Source organism: Mustela nivalis (genome assembly GCF_964662115.1).
Source record: "Mustela nivalis genome assembly, chromosome: 4".
Lineage (NCBI taxonomy): Eukaryota > Metazoa > Chordata > Mammalia > Carnivora > Mustelidae > Mustela > Mustela nivalis.
Genome location: NC_139023.1, coordinates 154,517,020 through 154,536,021, shown reverse-complemented (window position 1 = coordinate 154,536,021; position 19,002 = coordinate 154,517,020). Strand labels below are relative to the sequence as shown.

Here is a 19,002-nt window from a genome sequence, read left to right as displayed (position 1 = left end):
AGGTCTACTCCTAAGACTTGAATGCCACGATTTCTGAAGTAAAAGAATAAGAAATCAAACATTACTGACAATAAGCTGATAGTTAAAAAAAAATAATTACAGAAGGTAAATAACTAGACTGGATCTGTAAATTAGCAAGAGCTACTCAAGCACATGATGCTCAAGAGTGAATCTACAAAAAAGCCGGCTGAATCTGAAAACCATGAAGTCCAGCAATTTAAGCCAAGCACAGAGAGACAGAGACACGGAGAGAAATATCTCTTTTTCTGACACCTTCTAATGCTTCCTCTGTGGTTGACCTTTATGAGATGTTGGTAGTGAAGTACTCTTATGCAACTTTACAAAGCATCATGAGATCCTATGCCATCCAACAGATGGGCTTTATACAACCAATAAAAATAAGTTCATAAAGAAAAAAAAGTCTTTAAAGAAAATGCCTCTAAAACAATGTGAATATTTTTATCAAGCAGAATATAAAATTGTAAGTAGAATGTGACACCACTCTATTAAAAAGATAAACACATGATTTTATATATTACATGTTACATAACAAACACATAAGCTTTGGGTTCTCATCATCTACAGCCATCTGGATTCACTTTCCTTTCAAAAAAATAATAATATCTTCAATTTTTCTAAACATTGCACCCTTTTATTGATGATCCACTTCTGCATATAGTCCTCTCTTCCTGCATCCCCTTCTTTAAGGATGGACACTCCTAATCTCATCATTCCTGGGAGTATCATTAACGTAAGGCTGTTAAGTGTGAAGATTCTCATTAAACGTTGAGGCTTATGGAGGGGAATTACCCTAGCACATATGGGAAACTATTTAAAACTAACCGGAATAAGGGGAGATTTTCCTATTGTGTATTGTCTGTTGTAAAGCTACAAAAATGAAAGCATTGTGGCACTGTATTCAGAAGAGATGGATGGAATCAATACCATATCCAAAAATTAAATCCAGTTTAAAATTCAATCCAAAGTAAGAATTTAGTATATAGTTACGAAAGTACTCCAAAACAATAGGAACAAAACATAGTCTTTTTTTTTTTTTTTTTTCAAAGAGAGAGACTGGAGGTTATCGAAGCAGAGGGAGAGGGAGAGAGAGAATCTTAAGCAGGCTCCATGCCCAGCACCGGAGACCAGCACTGGGCTGGATCTCATGACCCTAAGATCATGACCTGAGCTGAAATCAAGACTCGACTGTTTGACTGACCAAGCACCCAAGTGCCCCAGACACATATTTTTTAATAGTCAGCAAGAAACCGGCAAACTATTTTTGGGGGGGAACTATTTTTTAAGTCGGTTAGATTCTGTATCTCATACTGTATTCCAAAATAAATCTAAAATGGCTTAAAGATTTATATATACAAAATTAAAACATTCAATGTTAAGCAATAACACAAGCATATCCTGCTAATATCTTGGAGGAGGGAAACGAAATTCTGAAACGTGAAAGAAAAATTGGATACCTCCAAAGGAACAGGCAAGTACATCCCTGCTCTGCAGGGATTCTGTTTTGTCCCTCTCCCTCTGCTGCTCCCCTGCTTGTGCATGGGCTCTCTCTCTCTCAAATAAATAAATGAAGTCTTTAAAATATAATAATAAATAAATCCAAATATGTGAACTAATTTAAACATCCATCCATGTTCTTCCATACATGTTACATTTAAAAATAATGTGTTTATATTTATTGACAATGAAAAGACATTCACAAAATGTTAATAAATGGGAGGGGGGAATTATTACAAAACAGTATATAAAAATATATATATAAAACAGTATATAATTTTTTTTTTCATGTTCAAACATAAAAGTAAAACTGTATCATTTCCTCGGTAACAAAGCTTCCTATGGCTTTCTAATATCTACAGAACAGCCTGACTTTCTAGCATAACATTTGAAGCTCTTTACATCAAACACTCCTTTTCCTCCCTCAAGAGAATGTGCTTTAGTCACACAAATCTATTATCCTGTCCCAAAGGACTGTGTGCTGTCACATTTTCATGGAGCTCATGCTGTTCTCTCAACCTGGAAGGAGAAATCTTCCACATTTGCTTCTTAAGGAAATTCTCCTCATGCCTCAAGTCTTTGCTCCAATGTCACCTTTCACTGGAAGCTAGCACTAAGCCCACCCCGACTCCTTCCTTACATTCTCACAGTACAATATTTAGACCTTTTTTGTACATAAGCATTTTTGACAAGCTTCCTCCACACACACACACACAGTGCTGAGTGTAATGCTCGTAATAGAGGCTCCGATAAGTGTTTGCTTAAATACAAGCCTTTAAATTTTTAATTATTTGAATAATTTCTCAAACAAGATGAAAAATTAAATAAATCTATCATTTTTTGCACTCCTGTTTCTACTAATTAAAGAAGAATTGATTGAAAAAAAAAACAGTGCATTAAAGTGCCTCCTAATTTGATTTGACCCCCTCAAGGCAACCTCTATTAAGAATTTAGCATATATACCCTTTCACAATTTATTATGTGTGCTTAATTGTTCTATAAAAGTGGCACCATAAAAGGAAATTTTTTTATCAGATTAGCAAGATTCTTCTCCCCAAGGCTCTCCCTAAGCCTTCTTCCTGCTTCTTTCTCATATTAGACAAGCATTTGCTTTCAATTTTATTCAACTCCACCCATAAATCCTCAATTTTCCAGGTGCTTTCATGATATGGATGCAATAATTCACAGCAATTCTGCTGGTCTTTCTGGATCTATCTGTCGGTGTGACTCAGGCATCCCACCCCATCTGAGAACCTCAGTTGGGCTGACTTTTGGGCTTTAAGTGGTTTAAGTGATCCTAATGAAGTCTCAACGAGGTACCCACAGAAATTACGCAGCCACTATCTCCTGAGCAATATCTTAAAGCTTTGCAGATAGAGAACTTGGCTGGGGAGCAAATCCAGGGTCTTCTTGAGCTCTGCTTCCCACAGTTTTTGTCAGTGAATCTTTAGTCCCCTACATCTCCGGATTTCAATTTCTTGATCAGTGAGGGATAGAACTTATAAACATGTAATGTGCGTTGACTAGCACCTTCTCCAAAATATCCCTGCCAAGCTGGTTTGAAACTGCCACCAATATTAGACGACAGAAGAGGGGACCCATCACCAGTATCTGGCACATGGGAAGGGCTCAGTAAATATGTGTTGAATCATAACTAAGTGATGGCAGAACAGGCCTGAGCAGAGGACACTCTTTCAGCTTTTTCCTATGGGTATGGATTTAGCCAAAGCTAAGACACAGAAAACGTGACCATGGGGACAAGAATGGAGCACGGAAATCACTCCTCGGTACACAAACTTGGGCAATTGTTCCTTCTGCTGTGTTTCCAAAGCTGGCTTTCCAGCAAATGGAAAATAATAGTGATGGTGATGATAACTCTGAAAGATTGGAGATAATTACCGTCCTCACGGAGTCATAGATGAATGCTTTCGCCTCTGACAAAGAAAAGCTTTTCCAAATCTGAATATGTCTTTACATCAAGCAGGCACTTCTCAGACCTCTCACTCAACATAAACTTTACTTTTCAGCAAATCGTTTGCAGATGTCTGTGAGCTTCGGGCATGTAAGGGAAGGAGTGGTAACAGACTTTTCCGTAGCACCAGTCACCTCGCTTGGCTTGTCCGGTGACATTCTGGGCTCCCAGGTGTGGCCTCAAAGCGGGAGAATGTTCCAGCAGGACTGCGGCACCCAGCAGCTGCCTGCTGAGCTGATTCAGAGCACAGCTGTTTGGCTCAGAGGACGGTAGAGAGGAAGAACTCTCTGCCTGCCACAGAAGTCAGCTGGGATATCTGCTATTCTTGCAAATTGGTCTATATTAAATACGTAATTCAAGGACTAAAATTAAAACCAAAATGAGCCCACAATGTCTGGAACAGTCTTCAAACATTCCCGTCATAGCTGTGCTTCTTTTAATACAACCAGCCATCTTCGGAGGCTCAAAAGGAATTTCCTCTAAGCAGAAAAGTCTGAAAAGAGTTCTTCAAAGATCCTTGAGGAAAACTCACTCTGATGGCAGGAAAGAAAAGTTCAAGATGACTCAGAAGACTACAGGCGTGGGAAATTCTTTAGACTGTCAGGGTGAGAGGAAGTCATGTTTGATGATACCTAATACAGTCTTGGGTTAGAAATCCTGCTCAAGACTAAAAGAGCAAGAGTGCTATCAAAGGCCTAAACTTGGAAAGTGAGGACCCAAGAACATAAATACATATACAGAAAATATTATGGGGCGACTGGGTGGCTCAGTCAGTGAAGCGTCTGCCTTCAGCTCAGGTCATGATCCCAGGGTCCTGGGGATCGAGTCCCCCCTCCCGCTCCCTGCTTAGCAGGGAGCCTGCTTCTTCCTCTCCCTCTGCCTGCTTCTCCTCCTGCTTGTGCACCCTCTCTGTCTCTCTGACAAATAAATAAAATCTTAAAAAAGTAAACATTAGCTGCATGAATGTATATATGTGCTTAAATATTAATGCTGGGATGATGTCCAAAATATTGAACTACTCTAGCAGCAGTTAGTTCCAAACAACTGTCCCAGTCTGTTTAGAACTAATGGGTTTCCTGGGATATGGAACTTCTGGTACTAACCCTGGGATAGCCCTGGGCAGGCAAGATATTTGGTCACCCTAGGCAAGGGCGCTAACCAACCTGAACAGACATCAGCTATACCCACCTGTGTGGGCTGGTAGATGCTCTGTCTAATTGCTCATCCTTGATGTCTGATGATGTTTGAATTAGGTGAACCCTGGGAATCATAGAGTCCTGTATTTGGTTTTTCCCTAAATTTCTCACGCTTTCTCCTGTCTCCGTGCCTTTGCACAAATGGTTCTCTCCACCTAGAAAATCCCAGCCAACATCTGTAACTTCCTGCCAGAAGACCTCCCGACCCTTCAAAAACTGAATTAAATACATCCCTGAAGATCTTCCCAAGGACTCTATATATACTCTTATATTCAGAGGGAAAATGTGAAGTAGAAAGGCTTCTTTTCCAAAGAAGCAAGATTGCTTATCTCCATTACTTAACGCACAAGGAAGAATCAGTGAGCATCTCTCACCCCCAAATCCTGAATCAAAGTAATTTTTATCATGGTTGGTAACATTCTCCAGGAAGCCACTAAAAGCTATCAAGGGTTTTTGTGCATCCTGCCAGGGCCCCAGGTGCAGCAGAAGAAAATCTGAAACCAAGGGGCACCCAGCTGGCTCAGGCAGTAGAGCATGTGACTCTTGATCTCCAGGTTGTAAGTCCTCGTCCCATGTTGGGTTAGAGATTACTTAAAAATCTTTTTTTAAAAAAAGGAATCTGAATCCAGTGATTTTAGGGACAATAATTAAGACCCACTATTTCCGCATGTCTGGGCCACAGCCCTGTTAGTAAGAGAAATAGTCTTCTTCAGCTTAGGTTAGGCCATGGTGTCTCTGACAAAATAATTACACTGAGTTTTTGAGAGATGTAATTAGTTAATAAGGCATCAGCAGTCCCAGAAACTGTTCTAGGTGGGGCGACTGAACCAGAACTAGAGGAAAGATTTGCACCTTCCCCTTCTCCCAAGGCCCACTGCCCTCCCAACTACTTGAGCCTGCAAGCATCAGGAAAGAACTGGAGTTGAGCCTTCTCTAACAGGAGTCACAGGTGTGACCTGAAGCTAGAACCACGTCAAGGAAATGAAAACACCCATTGAGACTGGATCAGTTGGGGTCCCACCAGGAAACAAATGGCACGATCGCAACAGGGAAATCCAGAGAGAGTTTGATGAAAGGTCTATTTACAAAGGTGTGGGCAGGGTGTAAAGAAACCACAGGGGATTAGTGTGACTCCTAGGGCTGGAACTGCAGGTGTTACCGCCCTTAGACAAAGAGAAACAATGGTTACCAGACCTGGAGACAGAAAATGCTGAGCAGAAAGAGCCATATGACAACAGCTTGACATCTATGGTGACAGTACTCAGCCAGGGGAAGTGATAAGGCAGGAGAGAGCTGACCTCTCTGCTCTTCTCCTTCCAATCTCTTGCTAATGATCCTCTTGGGACCAAAGGGTAAGGGTGCCATCAACATAATTTAGGGTCAACTCCCAATGCACAAGACAGAGTGGAAAAATGTACAGATCTGGAAGACAAACAGAAGGTGTCCAGCAGGTGGACACTCACACTGTGAAAGCCTGCATCTTGTGGTCATTTCTTCCAAATGCACAAAGAAATTCCAAACTCCAGGTCCCTGGCTGGCTCAATGATAAAGCATGTGACTCTTGATTTCGGGGTCATGATTCAAGCCCCACATTGGGTGTAGAGCCTACTTATAATTAGAAAAGAAAATTCCAAACTACAGTTGACCTTTAAACAACACAGGTTTGAATTGCCGAGTACTTACATGTTAATTTTTTTTTTTTTACAAATACTGCACAGTACTGAAAATGTATGTATTTTCTCTTCCTTATGATTTTCTTAAAAATAATTTTTCTTTAGCTTGCTGTATTGTAAGAATACGATATATAATACCTGTAACATACCAAATATGTGCTAATAAACTGCACATGTTATCAGTAAGGCTTCCGGTAAATAATGGGCTATTTGTAGTTATGTTTTGGGGGATACGTGTATTTTTTATTGCGCAGGGGTGCAGAATTGGTGTGCCTCCACTCCCACATTTTCAAAGGTCAACTGTATTTAGAACTTGAATCTTGGCAGTGGTTAAGAGCATTGGTGAGACTGCCTAGATCTGGGGCAAGTTGTTCCACACTTCTAAGACTTGGTTTATCCACCTATAAAATAGGCACAATAGTAGTACATATTCATGGAGTTGTCAAGATTCCATAAAGCATTCAACATAGTGGATGGTAAATAGTAAGTGCTTAATACATGTGACTATTAATCCTCCATTTATCACTATCACTGGGTTTTGCTAAATATTATATATGGCATGCCATTTAATGTTTTCCTACTGAAGAGGCTAAAGGGTCAAGGGAGCAAGGGGAAGAATAAAAAAGTCTTCTCCATCCCATCTCTGGCACCAAGAGAAAGAGTCACCTCATCTCCAGACATGCTAAGACACAGATGCCATTGTGTCAACCAAGAAACCCAGAAAGTCAGAGAGAATGTCTGCAAGAGAGATGGCAAAGCCAAACTTCCCAATTGGCTCATGTAGATTTAAAAAATCCATCCCCAGGAAAGGGTTGGGAGGTCCACATATTCCTATTATACTTAAAAGGGGAAATAGACCCCAAAAAATGAAATTGAGTTTAAGTAGGATAATCTATATGTTACACAGAGAAATGAAAACTCTTCAGCAAATCAGTAGTGATCCTACCATGGGTCTGACAGAGTGAAGAACGTAGGTTACCTCTGACAACAATAAAAGTCATAGTCTGCCTACACTTTCTATTATATAACTGTTGGGCCACAACTTACGTGTTGGAAGAGACCGATGCCACTCAAGTGTTCTTGATGGTTTGGAAGCACAGAGTTTCCTCTCTATATCCCACCACAAGTATAATCCTTTATGGTAAAACTTCCTGTTTGACAACCTGACATAGCTAAGTGAAAAAGAGAGAATTAGTATTGGCAAGTTAATAGCATTCTATGGATCCATGAGTCACTAATTAGTGTTCAGTGTCAGGTAAGAATGCAGATGCAGAGACAACAGAACACACAGTTTCTGCCAGGGGAATAAATATGAATTGCACAGTTTCTGCCAGGGGAATAAATATGAATTGGGAAGGGCGCCTGGGTGGCTCAGTGGGTTAAAGCCTCTGCCTTCTGCTCAGGTCATGAACCCAGTGTCCTGGGACTCATCGAGCCAGAGCTCTGCATCGGGCTCCCTGCTCAGCATTCCCTCTCCTACTCCCCTTGCTTGCATTCCCTCTCTCACTGTGTCTCTCTCTGTCAAATAAATACATAAAATCTTTTTAAAAAATGAATTGGGAGCAAACAAAGGACTGACACCAAAAATATGCATGATATCATCCCTGGACTTAGCATTTTAGTCTTTCATTATCTTACCTGTTTTGATTCAAGAAACTTACTAAGACATTGGTAGGCTATGGACTTTTTTTTTTTTTAATAGAGCTGGTGGCTTGCAAGTTTTTTTTTTTTAATAACAGCTTCATTGAAATACAATTCATATACCATACATTTCAAGTGTATAGTTTCAAATGTACAATCCTGTGGGGTGTTTTTTAGTATATTCACACTTAGTGTAACCATCAGCACAATTTTAGAACATTATTATCATCTCAGAAAGAAACCCCATACCCTTCATATATCACTCCTTTGTCCCTGTCTTCTCCTCTCCCCAGCCCTAAACAAACACTAATCTATTCTCTGTCCATATGGATTTACCATTTCAGGCCAATTCATGTAAATGAAATGATATAATAGAAGATTTGTTGCTGACTATCTTCTTTCACCGTAAGATTTCAAGGTTTATCTGCATTGTAACATGTATTAGTGCTTCATTCTTTTCTATGACAAAATATTGAAAAGATATATCATATTTTGCTTATCCATTCATCAGTTGATGAACATTTGGGTTGTTTCCACATTTTGGCTAAGATAAATAATACTATAAACATTCACGTCCAAGTTTTTGTATGGACACATATTTTCATTTCTCCTGGGTACGTACCTAGGACTGGTATTGCTCAATTATATGGTAACTGTATGCTTAACTAATTCAGAAACTACCATTTTCCAAGATGGCTGCACCAGTTAAGATTCCCATGACTCCTTCATCTTTTCTACCACCCTCATAACTATTGAAAGTACAAAACACAGGGTTGATCCCTAATCCACTCACATCCACAAATACTTCTTCTCCAGAATAAAGATTCTGTTCTTACTTCCTCGTTTATTCCCAAATGCCCATCAATAACAAGTCATAATTAATCTTCCAAGGATTCTAACAAAACCTGTGTTGTCCTCTGCAGTATCCCTATGAAAGGAATTCATTTTATTCTCAAAAAAAAAAAAAAAAGAAAAAAGAAAAAAGAAAAAAAACTGAACTGGGCAGGAAGGGCATGGTTTTTTCCATTAACCTAATCAGGAAACAGAAACACAAGAAAATTTATAACATGCCCTAGGAAACATCTAAGTGCTGATACCAGGGTATCACATACTTCAATCTCTTCCCTCTAGTTGGAATGATAAGATAGTAACATAAAAAATAACAATGCAAGATATATGTGCTAAGAGTCAAATGAGTGACAAGAGTAAAATATAATAAGAGTGTTGTAAAGGTGAGAGCTGATGAGGAGGATAAGGCTATACTGGAGACCAAGGAGAAAGACACAAGGGAGATTTCCTAGAGGAAAAGGGAAGGTGGCCCTGGAGGTTGGCCTTGGGGAATGTGTAGAAGTTTGGGGGTGTGACAGGTTATGTTGCTGCCCCGTAAAGCAGCAAAACCAACAACTTGGCAAACGCAAGCTGAGATAGGGATGGGCAGTCCAGTTGGAGTGCCAAATACTCCTTTACGTTGAGCTAAGTAGTAATAGGTTAAGGGTTCAAAGAGAGATATCAAATTAAAGAATCTGGTCTTTAAGCAGTGGACAGTACAGAAAAACTGACAAAAATTTTATTCAAGGATTTTCGTGATCAGTGGTGTGCTTTAATGATACTATTGTGGTAATACTGTATGGAAACAAGGTGAAAGGATACATACTGGGAAGAGAAACACTAGTTAAAAGACTATCATGATAACTCAAGTCTAAGATAACAAATATCTATATTAAAGGTTCTTTTTTTTTTTTTTTAAGATTTTATTTATTTGAGAGAGAGAGCATGCACACACAAGCCAGAGGACTGGCAAGAGCAGAGCAAGGAGCCCGATGCAGGACTCCGTCCCAGGACCCCAGGATTCTGACCAGAGCCAAAGGCAGACACTTAACCAACTGAGCCACACAGGCACTCTATATCAGGGGTTCTTTATCAGGGCATATGTTACTCCCTAGGAGATATTTGCGATGTCTGGGGACATTTCTGGTGGTCACACAGTGCAGAGTCCTTCTGGCACCCATTGGGTAGAGACCAGGGTTGCAGCTAAACATCTTAGAATGCGCAGGAGTCCCTACAACCAGGAGTATCTGGCCCCTAATGTCAATAGCGCCAAGGAGGAGAAAACCTGGTCTAAATTAAAGTAGTAGCAGTGAAAATAAAAGCAAATGACAGATAATAGAATTATTTTCAAGGGAGAAGAGGTAGAGCTTGATGATTGGCTGGGTCTGGAAGCAAAAGATAGGGACTAGGTGGTTTAAAACATGCTTGGCAAAATCTAATAGCAAAAACAAAATTTTTTAAAGAATTAGTAGGAGGAGGATGGAAGAGTGTAATGAGTATATATATGCTTGTTTGTTTTATAATGAATGTATTTTTGTAAAGATTTTATTTATTTATTTGACAAAGATCACAACTAGGCAGGAGGCAGGCAGAGAGAGAGGGGAAAGCAGGCTCCCCCTGGCTGAGCAGAGAGCCCGATGCGGGGCTCGATCCTAGGACCCTGAGATCATGACCTGAGCCGAAGGCAGAGGCCTAATTGACTGAGCCACCCAGGTTCCTCCTGTTTATTTTTTTAAGATTTTATTTATTTATTTGTCAGAGAGAGAGAGAGAGAGGGAGCACAAGCAAGGAGGGCAGGAGGCAGAGGGAGAAGCAGTCTTCCCACTAAGCAAGGATCCTCATGTGGGACTTGATCCCAGAATCCTGGGATCATGACCCCAGTGAAAGGCAGACGCTTAACCAACTGAGCCATCCAGGTGTCCTGAGTATATGTTTTTATTTTCTCCATATCCTTTTCTTTGGAAACAATCTATTCTTCAAACCATAATGGCATTTGGATGGGAAAGATCACACGCCCAAACCATCTACAAGTGGTACTTTGGATCTAGGTCTAGTAAATCAGGATCTACCGTAGAGTCGGCCCTACTGAATGGTTCTCTAGGTGAGCACGTGATCCAAGCCGACCAAAGAGAGTTCTTTCCAAATTATGCCCATGTCACACACAAAGCCAGCCTGACTGAGACTTAGAGAGGCAAACCAAGAAACAGACTCTTAACTTTGGAGAATAAACTGATAGTTACTGGAGGCAGAGGCAGGGGTGGAAGAATGGGTGAAATAGGTGATGGGGATTGAGGAGGACACTTGCGATGAGCACTGGGTGTTGTAAGTGTTGAATCACTGCACACCTGGAACTAACCATATACTGTATGTTAACTAACTGGAATTTAAATTAAAATTTTTTTAAAAAGTTAAACAAAGGCAAGCAGAGTGGAGTAAGAAGAGACAGGAAACCAGAGACAGAGAGTGAGAGAGAAACAAATTTTAACTGATTATCGTTTAGGTTCCTGGATCTAGCTATGCCTGAAATACAAGATTCCAATTTTCAATTAGATCAAGCCAATACCTTTCCTCCTTTGCTGAAGCTAGTTAGAGTTGGATTTCTATTTCTTTCAAATGAAAAAGTTTTAGCTAGTAATGAAAGAATGAGATTAGCTTTCAATGTGTTAACAGATAGAAATTTTATCAGTGAGGGAGCAGCTAGAATTTAGAGAAATAAGTTAAATTAAGTGATGCATTTTGGAACTTATTTCTTCAGAGGTGACAGATGTCAGAACAGTCGTGACCCTTTTGAAATAGGCCAAAGATAGAAAGACTTGGTATTTCTTTTCCAACTTATAAGAAAACAAAAGGAATCATATATTATTAAGTCTAAATTAGTAAATTGTGATCATTCAGAAATAGCAATTCTAATAAAGATAATAAGGTTACTTAAGAGTTATTTAGAACTCTTTGTGGTTTTATCACATGTAGAAGAGCTTTGGATTTGTTCAGTTCTAGCCCAGCAATTGTTAATCATTTGCCTATTTTCTCTTAGATTTCTTTTCTCTGCTTCTCCTGTTCTGCTTTGTACCAAAGAGGTTGGGTTTCTGCAAAACACATTGCCCAGGCTTCTTTGCCAATTGGCTTCCTGTTAATTTGGCCAATAAAAGTCATTAGCAGGCGTTTGGAGTATAGAAGGTGGGGAGAAGCCAGAGTATGCCTCTCCTTCTTTCCTTGCTTTGGCCAGTATTTCTGACAGTGTTTGTGTCTCTTCCATGTCCCAACCTCCTGCAAGAAGCCCTTATTCTTGGTGGCCCAGACAGAGAGAGAGAGAGCGCGCAAGTCAGAAGACAAGCAGCTGAGCAGCCCCAGCTCCTGAAGTCTGGTGAAAGCTTCTCCTCTTTCTATCTATCCCTCCAGCCCTGGAAGTGCTGGCAGCTTCTTGCTATTCCTAACCTCTGGCTTTATCATTTGCTGTTTGCCTTTTTAGCTCTTCCAACACTTTTTTGTAAGAAGTTCCCTGGGTTAAATCCTTCCAATTAAACCACCTGGTTTGGATTCTCTGTTTACTGATTCACTTGCTAAGTATTTTAGTCATTTTGGAATGCCATTACAAAAATACCATAGACTGAGTGACTTAAACAACATTTCTTTCTTCAGGTTCTAGAGGTTACATGTCTAAGATCAAGGTGCTGGGTTGGTGGGGGCAGCGGGGGGGAACAGTTCCTGGTGAGAGCTCTCTTTCTGGCTTATTGATGGCCATCTTCTTGCTGTGCCTTCACATGGTGGAGATATCCTCTCTTGTGTCTCCTTGCATAGGAGCACTAACACCATTCGTGATGCTCTAACCTCATGACCTATTTACTTCCCAATGCCCCACCTTCAAACACCATCACACTGGAAATTGGGGCTTCAACATATGAATTTGGGAGTGGGGGATGTTATACAAGCATTCAGCTTATAGCATCTAGTCTCTAGTTCAAATCACCAGGACTGGTGATGGACAGGGGTAAAAAAGGAACCCTTTGACCATTTTAACCCTTAAATCCAATTAAATAAGGTATATACAACTATGTTGCCGGTGGACGTAAGAAAACAAAATATAGTTCATAAGGAACCTGTGATGTAAAGCCATATATAAACAAAATAAAGATATGAAATGCTGTAGGAGTAAGTTGCAGAGGTCAGAGGAGAGAGAGATTGATGTTAATTGCAGGCATCAAAGGAAGGCTTAATGAAGGAAGTAAGACCAGAGCTGAGAACTCTAAGGGACAGAAAGCCAAACAGTGGAGAGCAGAATCACAGACGGCATTATGTGAGCAAACGGGTGGGGCATTAGCAAGGAAGCAGGAATAAACACAGTGTGTTCATGGAAGGTCTGACTAAAATAGAGGCATTTATGGGTAAATTGGTTCAAATAAGTAAGAAAAGGTCACATTGCAAAGTGCCTTTAGTCGCCAGAGAACTGTGAAGTCTGTGGGATCAATCCTAGAAAAACTCAATGGTGAGACCACATCCTTTAGAAGATTAAAGCTATACCCTCCCCCCCTTTTTTCTTATCTAGTCAATGAAACACAGAATAAAGAGTCTGAAGGCTGGCTTTCGTTCCCATTTCCTAACCCATTTTTATAACCTTAAAATGTTTCTTAGATTTTAGGTCTCAGTTGCCTACTTGCAGAAGAGTTAATAATATGTAAAATTCATCTGAAGATTAAGATATTTGTTGATTTGTTGTTTTTCAGATAGCTAAGTATTTTTTAGATATTTATCCTATACCTAATCGTCTGCTAAGCCTAAACTTATGAGGTCAGTTTTTTATCTTTCCCAAGTGCCCATTTTGTTCCCTCATAATAAAGAAGATGACTAGACATTGCATAAGAGGAACCAGAAAGAAGGGTGTTTCGTCCAGCACCTAGTTCTAAAACATGCTGAATTTAACTCTGACCTTAAAAAACCAGACTGGAAGAAACAAAGTAATATTTTAACATAGTCTGTTAATTACTTGTATTTATTTTTTATTTTTTTTTTTAGAGAGAAAGAGAGTGTACATGCAGGCGGTGGGGTGAGTAGGGATAGAGGGAGAGGGAAAGAGAGAATCTTAAGCAGGCTCCATGCCGAGTGGGGAGCAGGATACAGGGCTTGATCTCATGACCCTGAGATCATGACCTGAGTCAAAATCAGGTATTGGACGCTTAACCACTGAGCCACCCAGGTGCCCTTGTTAATTGCTTTTAAAAAGTAAAAGTACACATTGACCCAAGAATGGGCATGTCATTTGAAATGTGACTGTTTTTTGAAAATGAAAATAGAAAGAAACATTATTGCAAAGACTCATATTATTCTAGGATTTATAAGTGGGTTTCCTTGTCAGGTAGCTGATGAAATAAAATTCTACATTCCGTTTTTATATTAAGGCGAATTTGTTTTGTCATGTGTATTATAATTCGCATTAGAAAAGCTAGTAATCATTGTGCTGTTAACTCCACTTTTATTGCGGGAAGAATGGGCGGAAGCAACATCTTAGCTCTTATTCCAGTGCCAGGAATGAATTGCAGTTGGAACAAATGAAAGACTTAATTATAGCCTTTAAGTCAAAGCGGGAATAGTACACGTGGAACTGAAATCTTATCCAAGACCCATTTTTTAAAGAAAATAAAGGTGAACTGGAATTTTAGCTTTGAAGAAGAAATCAGACAGCGTCCACCCTTCTGTAAATTGATATAAGTAAAAATTTGGTTAGCATTGGGGGGGTCTGTGAAAGGATTTTCAACTGAGTATGTTTTGTAGACCTCCCCCAAAACAGTTTTTCAGTGCTGATAAGAAAAAGAAATACGCTAGATAAAAGTCAATTTAACTTTATGAAATAAAGACGTCTGTGACTTGAGCATAGTTTGCCAAAAGGTAAAATTTTGTTCACGGCTTAAGCTGAGAGCAAAGGGCATTTAATAGAAAACACAGAAAAAGAAACCTCTCCACCGAAGGCAAGTCAAAACCCACCGGAGTCACATAATCATGTCATTTGGTGGAATGAGCTGGCCGGGAAATGAGGAAACATGAATCCAGAGGGCGTTTTCAGTTCTGAGTAACAACATGGCAGGACAAATCCCCTTAATTGTTGTGCTTCTACAGGATGATGGTACTAAGCAGTCTCCTGAGCTCAACAAGATTTTCAGCTAACCCTTAATTGTTAAGTCATTATGACAACTACTGATGTGTCATCCCTGCTGTAATTGCCGCAGGCTCTTTCTAGCACCTGTTTTGCATTTACTGTTGTATTCTGAAACTTAACACAAATGTAAAATGAGACTATTACTTCTGTCAAGTGCACATACACATTTGCTATAAAACATTGTTGAACGTGCACACAACACAATGGGAACGATCACTTAATGTTGTACAGATGAGACCAGCTGTTTGAGCTCCAAAGGTCAAAAAGTATGAAAACGAAAGGAAACAAAACAACAACCACAAAGAAAATCACGCAGTTAATCCACAAGCAATTACATGAAAATCTTGAAAAGAGAAGAAAGCAGCTTGGTTGATTTTTTGTTGGGGACGAGGATTTGCCTCTGTGCCCACTACATACCCTCCACACCTCCTCAAAAGCCTGCCCCCCAACACTACTTATGTGGCCAAACCTGCGTCCAGTTCAACCTCATGGCCCATGAAAGGATTAGAACAGGGTGGCTGAAAAGTCATATAAAAATGGGGCCTCGGGGGGCACCTGAGTGGCTCAGTGGATTAAGCCTCTGCCTTTGGCTCAGGTCATGATCCCAGGGTCCTGGGATCTAGTCCCACATCAGGCTCTCTGCTCAGCAGGGAGCCTGTTTCCCCCTCTCTCTCTGCCTGCCTCTTTGCCTACTTATGATCTCTCTATCAAATAAATAAAATATTAAAAAAAAAAATGGGACCGCGGGAAGCAGAAGTGAGCCACTTTCCTACCCACATCCATTCATCTCCTCCACCCGTATATACCTGGCAGGCAGCTTGGAAAAAGAAAGCCTTGGATGATCTTTCTTTCTTTCTTTCTTTCTTTCTTTCTTTCTTTCTTTCTTTCTTTCTTTCTTTCTTTCTTTCTTTCTTTCTTTCTTTCTTCTTCTTCTTCTTCTTCTTCTTCTTCTTCTTCTTCTTCTTCTTCTTCTTTTTTAGATTATTTATTCATTTATTTGACAGACAGAGACACAGCAAGAGAAGGAACACAAGCAGGGGGAGTGGGAGAGGGAGAAGGAGGCTTCCTGAGCAGGGAGCCCGATGTGGGGTTTGATGTGGGGCTCCATCCCAGGACCCTGGCTGGGATCAGGACCTGAGCCGAAGGCAGAAGCTTAACGACTGAGCTACCCAGGCGTTCCAATAATCACCATTTCATATTCTTGAGCTTTCTCTAAAAACACTGGTCCTTATCTAAATGTGTTTAAACTGAACTTATGCAGCAAAGGTACACCCACATTTTGATTCCTACTGATTGAAGTGGAGGTTTATGGGATCTAACCATAGAGCCCAGGCTGTCAAAGGCAAAAATACTCTTTGCTGGTAACACAGAGGAGCTCATTCGCATCACAGTATTAAAAAGATATGTATCAGGAGATAGCTGAGAGATCAACACACAATCAACTTTCAGTTCTCTTCCCCCATGCATCTCCAGAGGGACATAAATGCCTTCCCTCTGACAGCTGGGCACTGTAGAGCCACAGGCTGGTGACAGCGCGGCTGGTGACAGCACTTCCTTTAGCCAAACTGACCTGCAGGACCTGCTGAGTTCCATCAGCCCCACACTGGTCACCACCTTCACTTTGATGCCTCGATGTGGGTGTGTAACTGACCATCTATAGAGGGAAGTTTTCAAATCTTCTTGTATGAAAACCACCCAGGGGCTGGCTGGCCTTCTCTGCTCTGGAGCTGAAGTTATTTTGTCTTAGAGCTGATGTCTCAATTCTTTCTTTAACATGAAAGCACAGTGGATCAACAGGAGTTTTGAAAATCTATACGCAGGAAGATTTATCAAGTCTAGTCCATTTTATCATCATTAGAGGGGAGTTTCGAAAGTATATCTTCCAACACGAATAATCTGGAAAAGAAGGAAGTTAAAATAAACTGCCTAATAGAGGTATGACATTAAAGAGGAACGTAAAGCCCTGCAGTGGCCATTTAGGATCTAATTTTTTTTTTAATTTGGACCACAAAAAAAATATGGAATGATGTCAGTAGCTAAAATCGCAGATGCACAGGGACTGCACACATGAAGCTACAACACAACTGATATTTGGAAGTAAATGAACTTGTAATCCTTAAAAAAAAAAAAAAAAAGCAAAAAACAAAAGACAAAATTCTCATAAAAGAAAACACCAGGCTGAGAGTTTCCCAAGATTTTTTTTTTTTCTATTCTTTCTGTAGTAGATAAAAGGCAGCGTATATCTTACAGAAAGAGAAATCAACTCACAGGACACTAAGAGAATAAAAGATTGTTAAAAATCACACAGTGAGGCTATGCTTGCTTTTTAGACTCCAAACACATAACTCGAACCCCATTACCGCACGGTTGTTTTAGAGGGGATTTTTACGTGACAGCATGTTTTCTTTCATCGCCAAAGAAAAGGAAATAAAAGATTCCACTAGATATATTGGAACAGGTTTAGGTATTAAAGAGAGAAAAACATTTATTGTGTGGTGTTGTTGACTTAACGCTCCATGCCGCAGAGCCACTAAAAGATACTACTTAGCACCTTCTTGGAAAGCCAGTTGAAAGTTAGCAGATGGTTTCTTTCACAACAGTTTTGATAGGCACTTTTCCTGATCTCTTAACTCTGATGGATGAGGTATATTTTTTTTAACACAGAAATCGTATGGCCGACTGTGAGGATAGAAGAAAGAAACAGGTGTCAGGTGATAGACACAGAAGATCAAATTCGACTTGAAGCCCTGTTTTCCATTTTTTTTTTCTTTTCTTTTCTTTCTTTCTTTTTTTTTTTTTTTTTTTTGAGTTGAAAGTCAAGAAAAGGGCTAACTCCCTACAGAGAGGAGATTTTTAAGATGAAAATGCGAAGTTGGGGATTTCAGACTAAAACTGTCTTTCCATCATAGAAAAATGCATGAGTGTTATGGCTTTGGGAGAAGATTAAGGGAGAAAAGGGTCTCCTCCGGCAAAGACCCGTTAAGGCTATGAATTGTTAGGTTAGGACGGTGTAAGTGTAGCAAATTCTTCTTACTCTCTGTGAATAGTGCAGAAAGATACATAATTGTGTCTGGGGACTTAAACGACACTTTAAAGATTTATGACTTAAAATGAATGTAAAATATGAGTCTAGCAATGCCTGCTTTTTTTGTAGCTGCTACAGGGTTTGATTTGCAAATGCATTTGATCCAGAGAAATGGAACTTTGTAATTTACCCGCCGGCATAATAGATGATCCAACGTTCATTTAGTCCCTTTCCCTGTACTACTAACAGAATGTATTATGATTTAGTAAAATTACTCAGTATTTGGAGTGGGGGCTAGGGAGATTTAGAGGTGAGAAAGGGTTACATTACAGAACGATGTCTTCTAGGAAATAAACTTGCCTTAGGGTGATATAAAATGAGCAACTGGTGAAGGCAGTTACATATTTTTTTTCCTTTTTTTTTAGCTGAGTCCAGTAATACTTGACAACTGGCATTATCAGTACATACTTATAACTATATTGCATTTCCCTTGGCTTTGCTCTCATCTTATTTAATATTCCTTCATAACTTTTCACTTAAAACATAGCAAGGAGATGTAGAAAGAAAATCATATGGGTGCATAAATAATTCATAGGCACCCGAAGGCATAAAAATCATGCTAGACAAAAACAAGTAGTAAGGAAGGTGAACAAGAAGTTAAATTTAAATGTTGTTAAAACACACACACACACACACACATCAAAAAACCCAGTGGAAATCTAACTGAAGGTGTCTGAAAACGAATATAAAATGATATCTTTCTCTCCATGAGGATATATGTAACCTTGCTCTTTGGCCCACATCATAGTAATTGAACTAATTCATTAGGGATTGTCTTAAATTTGAGGAACTTTAGTGTCTGTTAGATTATTAAGGTACTGAACTGTGAGCTCAGCTCAATACAAAGAGATTTGCAACTCTATTTACATAGTGTTCTTTACCTTCTAAGATAATATTCTGAACTCTGCCCAGGCTTTCTTAGAAGCACTTGTCAATCCATTTAC

The 19,002-nt window shown here is 39.7% G+C and overlaps 1 long non-coding RNA gene across 1 annotated transcript in view; it reads right to left on the bottom strand.

Moving 5' to 3' along the window:
* LOC309862751 overlaps window positions 1-14,919 on the bottom strand; it is a 20,364-nt gene extending 5,445 nt beyond the window's left edge. Inside the window, exons 1-2 of the long non-coding RNA XR_014310694.1 lie at window positions 14,802-14,919; window positions 7,404-7,528 (exon numbers count right to left, since the gene is read on the bottom strand). This is a non-coding gene — a long non-coding RNA (uncharacterized lncRNA). The remainder of the gene's footprint in view (window positions 1-7,403; window positions 7,529-14,801) is intronic.
* Window positions 14,920-19,002: the final 4,083 nt, after the last annotated feature.